Below are 17,532 nucleotides of genomic sequence, written 5' to 3' on the forward strand. Positions count from 1 at the left end.
GAAACTGTCTTTATGGACAAAGGAACAGAACAAAGCTAGAAGCATTTCAAGTATGCCTTTCGGAGAGCATAAGAGCTCACCATCTTCCAGAATAAAAAATTAGACAGATGAGGCAGGAAACCAGAATGGGTGAGCAAAGACCTGTGGGTCAGACTGATGAGAAAAAAAAAAAGTATAAGAGCTGATTTCCTCAAACATGTGGAAGGCTGAGGTACTTAATGAGTTCTTTGTCTCAGTCTGCATTACCAGTCAGGCCTCCCACACCTCCCAAGTCCCTGAACTCCTAAGCAGGGGTCTGAGGAGAAAAATCACTCCTGTTGTAAGAGAAGACCAAATCCAATACCCCACATGAGGCTGAATATGTACTTGGGCCAGATGGTAAGCATCCCAGGAGAAAAAAAAGTTTCTTTACTTTGAAGGTGACAGAGCATCAAAACAGGCAACACAGAGAAGTTGTGGAGTCTTTTCTCTGGAGATATTCAAAACCTGTCTGGATGCTTTTCAGTATAAAATGCTCTGGTGAACTTGGTTCAACAGGGGTTTGAACTAGGTGATCAGCAGAGGTCCTTTCCAGCCCATACAATTCTGTGATTTGGCTGCAAGGAGTACAGTTTCTTCTAGACACAATTTTACAGGAATTATCCTTAATTTCATGCCTAGGCATCATCTCTAGAACAGAGAGTACAGTTGTGGCACTGTAGGAATGGTAACTGCATCTAATGTAAATTGAATACCTAAAAAAAAAAGTGCAAAAAAAATTGTGCCAACTTCAGCACTTTTGTGCTGAAGTGTAAGGTTTATTTCTTTCCTGTAGTTTTTCAGATTACTTTTTCAGACTCCAGTAGACATGTTGGCTTCTACCTTTTCTACTCATATCTATCAAAACCAATGATTCATGTTGAATGTGCAGTCACCCAAGTAGACACTGCTAGGAACCTTGTGACTGGGTAATAAATTCTAGATGACATTACATGTAGGTAAGAGTTATGAGATGCACATGAAGAAAATAATTTGAATTTCCTATATAAAACAATGGATTCCAACTTTTCATTAACACTTAGGAGGAAAATATGCTTTTGAATGTTTAAAAAGGAAAATGTTGGTACAACAACAACCCAAATATATTAGAAAATATGGAATAATAGTAAGAATATCTTTATGCCACTGTGTGAAACTTTCATTTACTTTCATTTGAAAAGAATTAATAATTCTGGCCTTTATTGAAAAGTAAAAAGCATACCTGGAAGATAGTTTAAAGAAGGCTAATGAAGATTTTAAAAATTGTACAACTTCTCTGTGATGACTTGTGTGATAAGAACTACTAAGTGGACTTCAGTCTTGAAGAGAAGTGTTCTGCACAGAAGCATGTATCATGAAGAAAGTTGCTTGTGTACTTTCTCTTTTAAAGAAAGAATAAAAAGGTGGAAGGCTTTTTTATTAAGGCTGTTCCCCTACTCCCCCCCATTGTCCTAATAATATAGTAAATCTTAATAATCAAAATCTTGTGGAAAAAAATGCACAATAAAGACTCTTCATACTATAACTGATAACAGATTTGTACAACTCCTCATTATGGGATATTATACATAGATAGAATTTGCAGTTTCTAAGATGCAGATAGTGTAAGTCATGGAGAATAAATCAATTTGGAGTTCATGCATAATGAAAAAATAACAACATCAGCATGCAATTAATTGAAGGCTAACAAAATACTAGGAAGAAATTTTATATATACCTGCTCTGTTTCTGCCATCTCCTAACTATCTTTTTGGTGGCCATTTTAGGAGCTAATCTGATACAGTGTGACTACCTTGCTCTGAAAATAATACATTTCAGTGATGAAAGGATGAATTACCTACGTGGATTAGGGAAAATACTACTACCTGTAGAACTATTTTAAATTGCTAATTTCAAGCAATGCAATAATGTGACTTTCTGGGACAGTCTTTGAATGTGTCTTGAAAAATAAGTGACAGAATAAACCTAAAGTGATTTTCTCCCTGGAGAGAAGAAGTTCTTGGTAGATAAGCTTAAGTAACACATACGTCAGCCAGAAGTAAATTTACATCAGTTAAAAAAAGTTACCTTGAAAAGAGGTCCATTGTCACATGGGATTTGCAGTTCTATCAGGAACTCTTATTTAATGATAGGTTCACGTACTAGAGAAGACAGAGTTCAGGAGGCAGTCCCTGGCTTGTCAAGGTTGTCACACACTAAAATACAAAGCTAGCAGCATGAAAGAATTATCTATGTAGGAACGTATAGGCAATACATTTAGTACCTTTTTATTCTTTTCTCTCCTTTTTTCTTGCCCCAAAACAGGTCTGTTAAATTCAGTTTCAAAGCCACTCCACAGCAAGGTTTAAGCTCACAGCTGTAGCAAGATACTCGAGCTGTCACGCAACAGCCCCATTTGCCAGTAAAATGGTACATTTTACAATATTTTAGAACTTGCCTGACTGAAATAAGACAAGTATTTAATTTGCTATTGTTTGAAATATTACAGAAAAAAAAGGCATTAATCAACCAGAAATTAACTGATTGACCTTAATTATACAAAACAAACCAAGATGCCACTGCTTCAAGGTTTTACCCTGTCATTAATTTATATCATAAATTTCTGGAAAATAAAGTTCTAATAAAACTGAGGACACAGATGATAGTTTAACTCTAATACAAAAACTTTTTATTTATTTATTTCTATTGTTTTTTGGGGGGGTTCTTTCATAGATCTATTAAAAATACAAGAGCAAATTACTTTTGCTTGATGGATTATGCAGTTGTAAAATACAAGTTGTGTTAAGTAGCATTCAAAAAAAAAAAAACAACACTGAATCTTTCCAAACATGCCTTTTGGCTAGTTTTATGTTTATTTTGCAATGTTCCACAAAAAAAACCTTCTCAAATTTACCATTTTTGCTTCTCAGATGCAATCCTCCTCACTGAACAGAAACTCTATAAACAACAGTGTTCAAGACTATAACCTTAAGTTTGTTTGTCATGACATACTTGCTGCACAGCCTTAAAAACAATAACAGCAAAGATAATGGAAGACACTGAAATGTTTATAACTGCAAAAACATTTAAGCTAGCAAAATCTTCCCTCTTGAAAAAGTGTGAACACTAACCTGTTTTACTTTCTAATGTTGTTTCTAGCAACTGAATATGTTCTACACTTGGAAATTACATATTCTGCAAGAATTAATCGAACATGCCTTGGTAAAGGAAATGTACCAAAGAAGGAAAAAAAATCCGCAGTGACCTGAAACAGTATGTAATCTTTCTACCTGATGGTTTGTTTTTTGTTTGCATTTTTTTTTTTAATTCGCATTTGTTTTTTGTTTGTGTTTTGTTTTGGTTTTTTTTTGTTGTTGTTGTTGTTTGTTTTTTGTTTTGTTTTGGAACCAGCATTTTTATTTATATGAGAAATTCTGTTTGTGAATAACATAAAATATAACTTATTATTTGTGACTAAATCTGATATTTTATATATTTAAACATAGCAATGAATTGGATGATCTGATTTTTAATTTAGTAATTATTTTGTACAAAATATAACTTTTATTCAAAAAACAGCATTCTGAGTCTCCATAAGTTTTACACAGAATCACAGAAACACCAAGTTTGGAAAGACCTATAAGATCATGCAGTCCAACCACCCATCACCAATAGCTCTCACTAGTTTTCTTTATGTTTGTGGAATGAGATATAGCACTGAAGTTGTATGCTGAATATCATACTCTATAAGCAAATCATGTGACTATCCCTTATAACCTTGAAGAATGAAAGTCTGTGAGTTAAGTTACAAAGGCACTAGTACTGACTGGACACTACCAAGTGTGTTAGAAGTCAAAATGACTTTGAGTAAACAAACATAAATTACTACTTTTTTTTTATTCATTGTGTGACAAGAAAATAGTAACTATGATATTGAATGAATCTTTACAAGTTCATATTTCATGATTAAGGTTTCATTAGCTCTCCAAAAGATTTTTTAGCATAAATCATTCTGAATTTTGCAAATGTGTACATATATAAATATTTGTATAAACAATGAATATAAAGATGTAACAGTTATGAAAAAAGAGAACTTGGGGAAGCAGGTTATAATAACAAGAAGAGAAAAGATAGAATGCTTATTCACATTCCAGTCTCACTGCAAAGCTCCAAAAGAGGGATCTCCAAAAGAGATCCTTTCCCACTGGTAGTCAGCTCTTAAATGGATCTAGGAGAGGTGGAGCCTGGCTCCACCCCTTCTGGCAGCACAGGTGAATTGCCTTCACCTCACTCATTGTTCACGTCAGGTGATCAATCAGAGGTTCAGGCTGTGATTCAGCAGTTCCTATACAATATTAAAAAAAAAAAAAAAGACAAAAAAAAAAAGAAAAAAAAAGTAGTAGAATTTTATATTATGAAAGTGTTTCAATGATGTAGCTGACTGTTCTGTGACTGAAAAATTAAGTCTGCATACTTCTGCTATCAATATTTAAGTGGCATGACAAGACAAAGGCAGAAGGAAGAATTGTTATGAATAAATTGGTTTCTACATGCAATGTCTTTTATATTAATCATTGATTTTTGGTGTGCTATTTTAAAATGTTCATGTCTCATTAACAAATTAGGACGTGATCATCAAGTATTCTTCTTTGACAGAATAACTAGTTTAGCAGATTACAATGAAACAATGGCATTGATTTTAAAAAAGCTCTTACAGTGGCTAATACAACATTCTCGAAATTCAAGCAGAGAAAAGACAGTTACCTCGGAGACATCTACAATACTGATTGAAAATAATGCTGAATGAAATTATGTAAGTATTTTGATTGGTTAATATGTAGGTTTTCTGGTCTGAATGCAGTTTTGTTCAATACTTTCATTTCTGCTAGCTGGCAGAATTTAGAGAATATTTTTAAAATTGTTGATAACAAATTTAATGAAATCGAGTTAAAAGAGTTTGCAAACACATTACAGAATTGTTTTTTGAAGTTCACAAGATAAAGGTAACATCACTTGACAGTAGTACTGTGCTAAACTTGAGTAAATGATTAACACTACAGCTCGAAAGATTTAGAGAATGACAGTGATCCATATGTTAACATAGGGAGGTTGATTCTTATGAAAAATGGAAACATCATTTAGGAAACCAGGTGCTTTAAATGCAGATTATATTTTTTTTTATCCTAAATTTCAGTTTTGAATGAAAGTTGTAGTCCAAAAAGAAGATAACAAATGATAGCTATTACAACAATAACTGAAATACACCTTAGGAGGAAAGATCAAAGACTGGTTTGATTTTATTTGGCAGACTACAGAAACTACAATGAAAAGGGCAATAACTAGATGTCCTTATTTTGCTGGAGAAAAATTTATGTTAAATGTTGAAAAAAATCTTCGTAATAAAGGCAGTAAATAACAGGAAGATAATAGCAAATAGGTCATAGATCATAGATTTTTAAAGAATTGAATATGTATTTATCTCTGATTATAATAGTCAAGTTATATACCATCTTTGATAAAAGAGAATCAAGTGATCTTTCATAATACATTTCAGTATCCTTTCTGTGCAATTTTATGATCAATGCTAAATATTTAAAAAGTCTCAAATCTCTTGAGTTGCTGAATATGCTAAATATGCTAAATTCATTAGGAAACATAGCATAATTTTATTATAATAATATATAAATGTAGAACTAGTTTACAAATGTTATTTTCATGGTATATCTGGATATCAAGAAAAAAATAATATAAAATTGTTATTTTAATTACATTGTAATTTTTCATGAATTAATATGTTAGTGTCATCAATGTGATGTCAGTGTGATAATATTCTCCAAGATGTTCTCCAAAATTACATTTTTGGTGCTTTTAGAGGAGATGAGAAATATTTATTTAGTTTGTAGAGATATGGAAAATTTTAAATTATGTTTAGCCATACGCAAGTTCATTAGCATTTTCCCAGGAGATGTTCATATTTTGGTTGTGCTATATCAAAACACAGATTTCTTTCATCCACACTGTATATATCTTTACAAGATGAATTGGAAATATTTCAGATAGGAGAGAATGCAGGGAAATACTATCACATGCTTTCCCTCATAGTATTTTTTTACCTAATTAGCTACTACTGAACTATTTTAGAATGAGTACATTGAGCTTGATGAACCCTTATCCAGCCTGACCCAGAGTAGCTAGATGTTAGATTTCCATAGATCTTTAAGCCTTGATTCTTCTAATCCAAATGCTCAGAAACTCCCAAGAAAGTCAGAACATTACTATAAATGAAGTCTGACAGCAACCACTTTGCTCCCTGATTTTTCTGAGCAGACACAGTAAAAAGCATTTTAAGCAAGCCATGGTATTTGTTTCAGGTAAGATTCATGCCAAATTCACCCTTTAGATGAAAGAGGATAATCTATTTATCATGTGAAAAAAAATAATAATAATCACGCATAGTTCATAGAATATAGAATGACTTGGACTGGAACAGATTATTTGCCCTGGTTCTATTGCTATCAGACCATTCCTTAAAGGTATGTTTGGGTCCAAGAGGCAGGATGTCTCAGGAGCAGGGGCAAACAAGCACACATTCAAGGCAGCGCAGAGAGTTACTAGTTTTGTTTTGCAAACACACACACACACAGAGGCATCCACTTAGATAACCCTAGTAAGCGGCAAGCAGAAATTCCCTTAGCAAGTTCAGTATTACTTACTGACCGTTTAGAGACAGACAAAACACTGAGTAGGAGAAAGAGAAGGAAAATGCCAGTAGTGGATTTGATAGGTAGTGTCAGCAGGGCATTCCTCACTTCAAAGTGCATTTTTCCTCTCCGAACTCTCTACAGCCTTACTTCTGTCTCTATTCTCTCCAGGGTCTGTGGTTTTTTTCCAATTATGTGGAAAACACGTGATACAGAACCCAAGTGGAACACTTGTCTGCAAACAAGTTCATCTTTGTGGCTCTTCTCTGGACCTGCTCCGGTAGCTTCTCATCCTTCCTGTACTGGGGACCTCAGGCCTCGATGCACTACTCCAGATGGAGCCTCACCATGGCAGAGTAGAGAGAAATAATCATCTCTCTTGCCCTGGTGGCCATCCCTTGAGTATTGTGTCCAGGCCTGGTGCCTCCAGTACAGGAAGCACATGGAGCTCTTGTAATGGGTCCAGAGGAGGGCCATTTAAAATGATCAGAGGGGTGGAGCACCCCTTCTATGAAGAAGAGTTGAGGGAACTGGACTTGTTTAGCTTGGAGAAGAGAAGGGTCCGGGGAGACCTCATTGCAGCCTTCCAGTACTTAAAGGGAGCATATAAACAGGAGGGGGAAGGCAGTTTATGAGGGTGGATACTGATAGGACAAAGGGGAATGGTTTTGAACTGAGATGGGGAAGTTTAGGTTAGATAATAGAAGGAAGTTTTTCACACAGAGGGTGGTGACACACTGGAACAGGTTGCCCAAGGAGGTTGTGGATGCCCCATCCCTGGAGGCATTCAAGGAAAGGCTGGATATGGCTCTGGGCAGCCTCGTCTAATGGTTGGCAATCCTGCATATAGCAGGGAGGTTGAAACTAGATGATCATTGTAGTCTTTTTCAACCCAGCCTGTTCTATGATTCTATGATACACAGACACACACAAATAAACAAAAGCCAGCTCTTGTCAGGTTTTCTGTATCTAGCTTGTTCTGAACCCCAGGATGGATATCATCCACCCCCACTGACTTAAACATATTCAATTTCTTGAAGAGGACTTGGACTTGTTGCACCATTAGAGTGGGACAGAAACCATTCCCCAAACCCTCACCTAGAGGCTCACAATCCTGGCAGACATGGGAAGCTTGACCACCTGTGAAGACTGAGGCAAAGCACTCATTGAGTACTTCAGCTTTCTGAGGAAGCCAGCTCCCTGTTACTTTTCATCAGAGGGGGAGCATTTCCCTTGACCTGTCTCTTCCTGCCTATGTACCTGTAGAACCCTTTCTTGTTATCTTTCATGTCCCTCATCAGGTTCAGCTCCATCTGCACCTTGGCTTTCCTAGTCATATATCTACATGCATTGCATTCCTCCCAGGCTACACAATCCTTCCACTTTCTGTGTTTTTCCCTCTTTTCTCTCAGTTTAAGCTGCAGGTCCTTGCACAGCCACAAAAAAACATCTTCCTCCACTGCTTGACTTTGTCTACTGGGGGATGTAGAGCTGTTGCACTCTCAGAAGAGTGTCCTTAAAGAGCTGCCAGCTTTGTTCTGTGACCATGCCTTTAAGGACAGTTTCCCAGGGGATCCCACTCAACAGTTCCCTGAGCAGCCAGAAGTTTGCTCTGCTAAAGCTCAGGGTCCTAGCTCTGCTTTTTGCCTGGCCTGCATTCTTCAAGATTGCAAACTCCATCAAGGCATGATCACATTATACTTCTTTCCTTCTTTAATAATAAAGACACAAACTCTTTTATTTATTTATTTTTTATTTTAAAATAACTTCATAGTTGATAGAGCTGTGAAAGGAAAATCACAGTTAATGCTGACTTATAATAATTCCTGGAGAGGTGAAAAATAATTTGCATGAATGCTGACACAACAGAGCTGCACTGAGTAAAATGAAGTTTAACTGATACTCAGTTAAAAAATAAAAACACTTTTCTTAAAAGCAAGATTAAAATTATGTATAAGAATGCACATAACACTATTCTGTTAATTATAGAAGACAGTTTTATTCTTTTTAAAACATTTATCCTGTAAACTGTAATGCTGTCACAAAAAATGAATAAGCGTGAGGCTGTTGCTTCTTTTTTTCCAAATAACCATACACAATTATTTGTAGTTTTGTTTACAGAGACAATTGATTTCTATGAATGTAAAATTATTTTTACTAGACTCATATATCCAATTAAACACATAACTGTTTATGTATTTTATTCATAATTGATTGATCATAATGTTTTAAAATGTATTATATACTTACATCAGCCATTAAATGTTAGGTGATAAAGCAATCAGAAATATGCTACTAATATTAGCAGAATTTGGACTGACCTCAAACTAGCACCCATGGATTCTTATAATTTTTGTGTGTTTGCTTGAACACATAAATACACTTCTCTCCAACATAGAAAATCCATCCTAGTTGTCAAATATCTTAAATACATATCAGTAAACAAGTCATACAATAACATAGGTTCATTTTCATTTTCTTCTCAGTACAGAACAATTGTATTTTGGATCTGCAAACAGTTTTTCCCCTGACTGATGTCACTACTATTTAGCCCACTGAGGTGAGCATTTATTGATTTTGCTTTTACTTTGATTGGATCTTACCTACTCCAGTGCTTCAGTAAATTGAAACCTTCTGCAGTTCATGGAAGAAATCTGTGAGCAAGGCTGTGAGAAAATGTACACTGACCTCAATTTGTTTCAGACTATACTGGTAAAAAACGTTGTCAACAGGTTGCAGAAATGACCTCAGCTAACAAGATAAAAAATCAAGCCTCATCTTTTCAACCAGCTTTTAACAGAAGCAGATTAAAACATTATCAAAATACAAATTATAGTACCATTTTCCTATATTCTGTAAGAATGAATCTTGGTCTCTATTTCAAATGTGCATCTCCTTTTGATACATCTGTAGGAGAAAATACATCAGTCTTCTTAATTTATGCTTGAGCAACCTCAAAATGAGGAAACCTACCTTTAATTATGGCTCCAAAACTGAATTATGTAACTAAAGTAGTAATGAAATATGGGATACCTTTTGAAAGTAGCATTTGGATGGAAAAAGGAAATATAATGTTCAAAACTAGAAAGAAAAAAATATCTAGCATTTTAACTATGAATATTCATTGACAATTGCATGCTATCACATTTTAATTACAATTTTGCTATTGTAAGCTGTAGTCCAAGAGTAATATAGTTCTGAGCTGGATAGATTGAGACACAGATTATCCCTATTAACTTTGCATGGACTGCTCCACTTATTCATTCCAGTATGACTGTTGCACATTTTGATTTTTATCTATTAATTTTCAATAGAGAAATAATGATCCTACTAATTTTAAAATTCAGCACCCCAATCCATTACCCGCTGATTAAAATAATTTTATGTAAGAATTTTTTCGTGACAAAATTTTTTTATTTGATATTTTAATAGTCATGTATATTAAGTAATTCATATACACCATATTGTAGTACAGAATAATAACCATACCTTGCTGAGAATTGTGTAACTTGATCATTCAAATGACAGTGGGTACCACTGTTCTGAACATTTTTCACTCTTTCAGACATAAATCCTCATTATTAATTACAATGGATTTAGCCTTTCTTCCTCAGGTTAATGCTTCTCTTTGCAATTGTGAAAATAACATAAGACTCTTTCATCTCCTTCCTTTTTCATCAAAACGCTAAAAGTGGACAAAGAAAAGGTCATAATTTATCCCTACGTATGTATTTCCTATACCCTAAATTAACAAAAGTATTATGGGTATCTACAAGAGGTTAGCACTGGCAAACAAATGCTCATCCAGCCACTCACCCTCTTCATTGGAAAAGAGGGAGAGAACAAGATGAGAAGACTGATGTATCAATATAAAGACAGAGAGATAACAATTACCATTGTGGATGAAAAAGATTCAACTAGGGACAAATAATTTCATTTACTTTAAAATAAAATAAAATTTAATTATTAATTAGTGTAATTTGAAACATCACAAACATTAACAAAGACACTTCCCACTGTCCTTTTCATGTTTAAATTTCATTTCTTCAGTTCATCTTCCCTTACCTCAAGCAATTAGGGGAAGGAGGTCATGGCCATTCTTTAAGTGTTTCTCTCTGCTGCTGCTTCATTCTGACACTTGTCATCTGCTCTGGGGTGGGCTGTCCATGGAACATATTTTCATCAGGAGTAAACTACTGCTCTGGTGTGGGTGTTTCTTGGCCTATTGTTCTGATGTTATGATATTGCATTGCTCTTTGTCACACTTTCTTAACCTTTCCAATGCCTGCCCAGCATTTTTTGCCCTTCCTTAAATACACTTTCCATAAGTCACCATTACTGAGGCTGCTTGACTGGTGAAGTGGGGCCACTGGAGCCAGCAGCCCCAACATCTCCTCACTGAGGCATCCTGCAGACTTCTACTGCCTGCATCTGGGCACCCATATCTAGTACAGTACCACTGCAGCAGAGCAATGAGAAATAGAATAATGAGAAATCAAATAAGTAATTTTGGGTTTTTTTCTTTACTGTTGATGATGCTGTTTTGGCTGTTATTTTTCCGATTTATATTTAAGGCATTCTTGAGCTATGAGTCAAAGTTGTTGTTATCTATAGATCTTTCCTACAAATTGTTAGCTGATCTCTCCAGAGTATCTTTAGGACCTATGATGGAAGTGTATCGCTTATGTAGTATTCATAGAATGGCTAGGGTTGGAAAGGATCTTAGAGACTGAATCCTTGCATTCCTGGGTAACAGGTATTTGGAGCATCACATTCAGAACTAAAAATAAATGAACAGAAAAAATAATTTTCATTTTATTTTAGGTCTTAACTCACATCAGATTAACAAATTCCTTATTTTTTAGTTGCTACTTCTCTGTCATATTAGAATTATAGAAAATAATAATAATAATAAATAAAAATGGTATCACTTAGAGAGTGATATTTTACATAAAAACATTTTCCAGAAGCACTGATAGCAGTGCAGTTCCAGAATTCCTTGTAGTTCAGTCTGAAAAAGAACTTCATAAAAACATGTTGATTAAATCAAATAGAATTTGAGACACTGAGCACTTCATAAACTATTAGTTTATCACATCATATCTGAAGGTGAAATTTTGTATCTATAAAGCAGATGATGAAGAACAGTAATGGTAAGTTCATTCACATGAAACATATTAAAATCTGATATAAACAAGCCAACAAGGAGTAACTTGTATTTTTGCTCCTCAAAAGTATGTTTGTTTGTTTTGCTATGAATCAAGTACCAACTGGGTATATTACTGTATAAAATCTCATGTTTATCTGTGTTTGAGAACAAGTTTATTCTGAGACTAACACTAAGTCAAAATGACTTCCTTGCTATACTATCCATGTGAGCCCTCTTCTGTCTTGCTTCGGCTTTCCAGGTCTCCACAGGGTGGTATTAAAAGACTTTACTTTCCCAGTAATTATCTTCTTTTATCTTTCCAAGGATAAAGCCAAAATAAGATTTAAGTTATTTTGTTCATACAAGACACAGTAGTGTGAAAATTCAAACAACGGAGACCTATACATTGTCATGGTTTTCTCACTGTCTCAGTGAGGATGAAAATGTAAATAATAATAAACAAATTAATCATTGCTTTCAACTTGAGCTGCATTAAATCATTAACCAACTTAATTTCCCTATCTATTTTGCATGTTTAGTTGCTGCCTATTAATATATGTCACAGAACTAAAATCAAGTGTGGCACTGAGTACAAAATGGAACACAGGAAGTTCCTTATGAACATGAGAAAAAGCTGTTTTACTTTGAAGGTGAAAGAGCATTCAAACACACTACCCAGGTTGTGAAGTTTCCCTCTCTGGAGACATTTAAAACCCTCTGGATGCTTTCCCATGTTATGTGTTCTACGGAGCCTGCTTTATCAGGAGAGCTGAACTAGATGATCTCCAGAGGTTCCTTTCAACCTCTACAATTCTGTGATTCTGTGAAATATATAGGCACATATTGTAAAAATAAGAATAAATCAGTTCTGCATCAGTTATTCAATTGCTTTTTCATAAAATATACATGAAAGGATAGAGAATGCTTTTGGAACAACATCTAGTACTGTACACTTTAGTGCTTTCTCAATTCAGTCTTTAAAAAACAGAAAGGCAAACATATTCTCATTCTTTACATCAAGTTGCTCTGTCAGTCTTTACAGATGAATTATCAAACCAAAATAAATGTGCTTAGAGCATTCAATTTCTAGCTGGATATATTTATAAACACAGGAAATCCAACTGGCCACTTAAATATCACAAATATTTAAAATTCAAGCATTTCAGTTCTGAACAAAATACCTTACCTGACTTTACAAAGTTAGTGCTTTATTCTTAAAATCTATTAATACACTTCAAAGTTTTTGTTTGTATGCTGTTTTTACTTTGACCTCAAATGTCACATGCTGGTATGTCAAATGAAGTAATTCTTATCATGTGAAATTGGATCATGTCTCACATGCATCAATTTGATTGATTAAACCTGACAAGATGCATCAAAATGTGACACATATGCTTCAAAAAAAGAAATAATGTGGCCTTCTGAAAACAATACTGTTTGTTAATCATTTCTGAAAGATTTATTTTTCCTTGAGAATAAAAACAAACACTACTCAACAACGCAAAAAATTTTACTGCATATAAAATATGATAATTAAACAGCCAAGAGAAAAAATGCTCCCTTTCAGCAAATATGCTGGCAAGTAAATTAGATTTTTTTAGATTTTGTATCTTATCTTAGTTTTCAACAAGATTTTTAAATACTTTTTTTTCTTATATCAAAGGATTTAACTAGGTTGCTCCAGAACTAATGCCTCCTATTTTTTTCCCCTGGAAATTACAACAGGTAGAAAAGCATAATTACACTATTTAATAGAACAAATTCTCAGCTACAGAACTGTTTCTCAGCATAGTCACCATCATTAACCGTATTTTTTCAAGAGTGATGAACAAAAGTCTGAATGCTATGCTTGTAAAAAGCTGTACCAGCAGAGTTGACCTGCTGTTGCTGCTGCCACTGCTGAAATGCACCACCCACCACCTCTCTGTACACACATCTACTGTTTTGTCCTCATGAATGTTCAGCAAGTGTTGATGAATGTCAATGGGAGCAATTTTTCCTGCATGAAGTAATTCAGTTACACACTTGTGCTTTACACACACTTCCACATCGAACACCATTCTGTCAGATTGTACCTCTACTGCCATCTATTGCATAGCAACAAACTGTAATGGAATATTGGTGGGAAGGTTCAGTTTCTACTGCCATACCACCAACATCTGCCTTTGACACTGTGGGCCAACATGACAAAATTCTCTGGCAGTCCATTCCAGTGCCTCACCAGTGACTGAGTAAAAAATTTATTTCTAACATCTAATGTAAATTTCATCTCTTTTAGTTTAAAGACATTCCCCTTTATCCTACCATGATCAAATAACATAATTCTGTCCCCCTCCTACCCTCCTACTAATATGCTCCCTTCAAGTACTGGATACAGTACTCCAGATGGAGCCTCACAAGGGCAGACTGAAGGAGTGTGATTACCTCCCTTGCCCTGTAGCCATCCTTTTTTTTTTTTTTTTTTTTTTTTTTGGATGCTGCACAGGATACAAAAGGCCTTTCAGGCTATAAGTGTTCATATCCAGCTTCTTGTCCACCAGAACTCCAAAGTTGTTTTGTTTTGTTTTGTTTTGTTTTTTCCTCAGGGCTGCTCTCAAGAAGTTCTTTTCTATATACACCTATCAGGGATTGTCCCGATCCAAGTGCAATGACTTGCATTTAGCCTTTTTGAAATTCTTTAGATTCACATGGCTCCACTTTTTAATCCTGTCCAGATTCCTCTGGATTATATCATCTCCTTCTACTATGCCAACTGCACCACTCAGCTTGGTGCTGTCTGCAAACTTGTCTTAGGTACACTTAATCCCCCTGTCTATGTCATTGATAAAGAGTATCAGTCCCAAGATGGACCCCTGGTGGACACAACTCCTGACTTGCTTCTGTCTAGACATAGAGCCATTGACTACAACCTTCTAGCTATGACCATCCAACTAATTCTTTATCCACCAAACAGTCCAATCTTCAAATCCATGTCTTTCTAATTTAGAGTTAAAGATGGGGTGCAGGACGATGCCAAAGTCATTGCACAAGTCCAGATAGACAACACGAGTTGCATTTCCTTTGTCCACTGATGCCATCACTCCAGATTGGTTAGGCATGATCTGCCCTTGGTGAAGCCATGATGGCTGTTTCATATTTCTTAATATCTCTTTCAGGAGGATTTATTCCATAATCTTCAAAGACACAGACACGAGGCTCACCAACCTATAGTTCCAAAGGTCTTCCTTTCTCCCTTACTTGAAAATGAGAGTGATGTTTCCAATTTTTCCCACAATCCTCACCAAGGATTTTGCTTGACAGTCAAGACTTTTCAAATATGATAGAGAATATCTTGGAAACCACATCATCTAGTTCCTTCAGGATCTTGGGGTGTATGTCATAGACTCATACACATTCAGTCTCACAAGACTGCCACAGACTTACTCTTATTGTACTGTGAAAAGGATTTTGCTCTCCCTGATCCCTGCCCAGAGACATGAGTGGTGTGGGAAGCTTGACTGCCAGTAAAGATCAAGACAAAAAACTCATTGAGTAACTCCGGCTTTTCCATGTCTCCTAATGACAGTTCTATTCTTCCCATTTATCAGAAGAGGTACATTCTCCTTTGCCTGTTTCTTCTTATTGATTTATCTGTAGAATCCCTTTCTGTTATTTTTTTCACATCCCTTTCCAAGTGCAGTTCCATCTGTGCCTTGGCTTTCCTGATCTCTCTACATGTCCAGATGGCATCCCTGTATTCTTCCCACACCATTCGTCCCTGCTTCCATTGCCTGTACACTTCCTTCTTATCCCTCAGTTTAACCAGCAGGTTCTCCCTCAGCCATGCCAGTTTCCTGCCTTATCTGCTTGATTTCTTATTCTGGGGGATAGAGTGCACCTGTGCTCTTTTGCTCTCTGCTGGAAAGATTTCATAGCCAGGTACAAGTAGTCCAAGATATTCTGTTAGGGGATTGATGAAAGCTTTTTGACAAAGGTGATGGAGGAGTTAACAAGAAAAAAAAAAAAGTGTTTCTGAACCTTGTGCTAACAAATAAGAATGGACTGGCTGGAGATGTGAAATTTGAGTATAGCCTTAGCTACAGTGATCATGAGATGGTAGAACTCTGGGACCCTGCAGGCAAGATGCAAAGAAACAATGAGAATAGCAACTCTGTAGTTTAGGAGAGCTAACATTAGCCTCTTCAGGAACATACTTGAGGAAACCTAGTTGTATCATGGCCTGGAATGAAGAAAAATCCTAGAGAACTGGTCAGTATTCAAGCATCTCATCTTCCAGACTCAAGGTGTTCATACTAGTAAGAAGTCTAGTAAAGAAGGAAGAACACCTGCATGGACGAGCAAGGAGATCACAAGAAAACATGAACAGAAGAAAGAAGTGTGCAGAATGTGAACAAGTCACATGGGAGGAATAAAGGAATGTCAGTCTATGCAGGGACATGGCAAGAAAGGCTAAGGCCCATTTGGAATTTAATTTGGCAGGGGGTGTAAAGGACCACGAGAAGGGCTTCTGCAAATATACCAGGAGCAAAAGGAAGACTAGAAAGAATGTAGACCTGTTACTGAATGGAGCAGAAGCCTCAGTGATGAAGAATTTTGATAGAGCAGAGTTTTTAAATTCTTTTCTTCAGTCTTTACTTATGAGACAAGCCTTCTGGAACTGTAGATCCTGGAGACCAGGGAGGAAGTCAAGGAAGACTTTCTGGAAGTGGAAGATACTTGAGTTAAAAATCATTTGAGCAAATAAGTCACAGAAATCCATGCGCCCCAGTGCGATGCACCCATGACTGCTAAGGGAACTGATAATGTTATTGCTAGGTCAATATCTATCAACTTTAAAAGGTCACTGGGAACAGAATAGCTGACTATTATAAGAAGACTAATGCCACTCCTGTCTTCAAAAATGGCAAAAAAGAGAACCAATAAAGCTACAGTCAGTCTTACCTCCATCCCAGGAAAGCCCATCTTGGAAGCCATCTCTAAGCATATGAAGAACAAGAAAATGATAAAGTAGAATGTCATGGTTTTTAATTTTGCTATTGGTATTCCACTTCATAACATCATGTAAAATACAGATAATTAAAGAGTTAATACTCCAGTTCCATGGACTGACAACTTTCTGGATCCCAGAAGAGAAGAAGAACTACATATCCCAGAGGACTTCATGGTCAGAGAGGAAAATAAGTCACAGGAAGACGTGACAGGATCTCACTCTCTGACTCAAGCTCTCTCTCTCGCTCACTGCCTGGCAGAGTGTACTTCCAAGCTATGCACCTTCAGTTCAAAGTAGGTGTTTCAGTTTTTGGATGCTCTCTCTCTAATTTTATTTGATTTATTAGCCTCAATTTCAATTAGATTGTATTATATTTTGTTATCTTGCATTCTGATATCATATTTAGTAAAATTAAATTTTCCTCCTTAGATTGTTGTCACTGTTCTGTTTTTGAGCACAGCTCCTATCTCCCTGCCCTTCCCATTTTCCCCCATTTTTGGGGCCAGGGAGCCCACGTGCCTACTGCCCTCCTGTCACAGGCATAGATTGATCTAGATAACTGTGTGACATGGAGTCAATATTGTTTCACTAAGGAGAAATCATGATTAACCAAACTGATAGCCTTCTATAAAGAATGAGTGGCTGAATAGATGAGATGAGATGAGATGAGATGAGATGAGATGAGATGAGATGAG

This window comes from Centrocercus urophasianus, unplaced genomic scaffold (genome assembly GCF_019232065.1).
Source record: "Centrocercus urophasianus isolate 14NV4802_14NV808 unplaced genomic scaffold, USGS_Curo_1.0 seq_9, whole genome shotgun sequence".
In the NCBI taxonomy this organism is placed as follows: domain Eukaryota; kingdom Metazoa; phylum Chordata; class Aves; order Galliformes; family Phasianidae; genus Centrocercus; species Centrocercus urophasianus.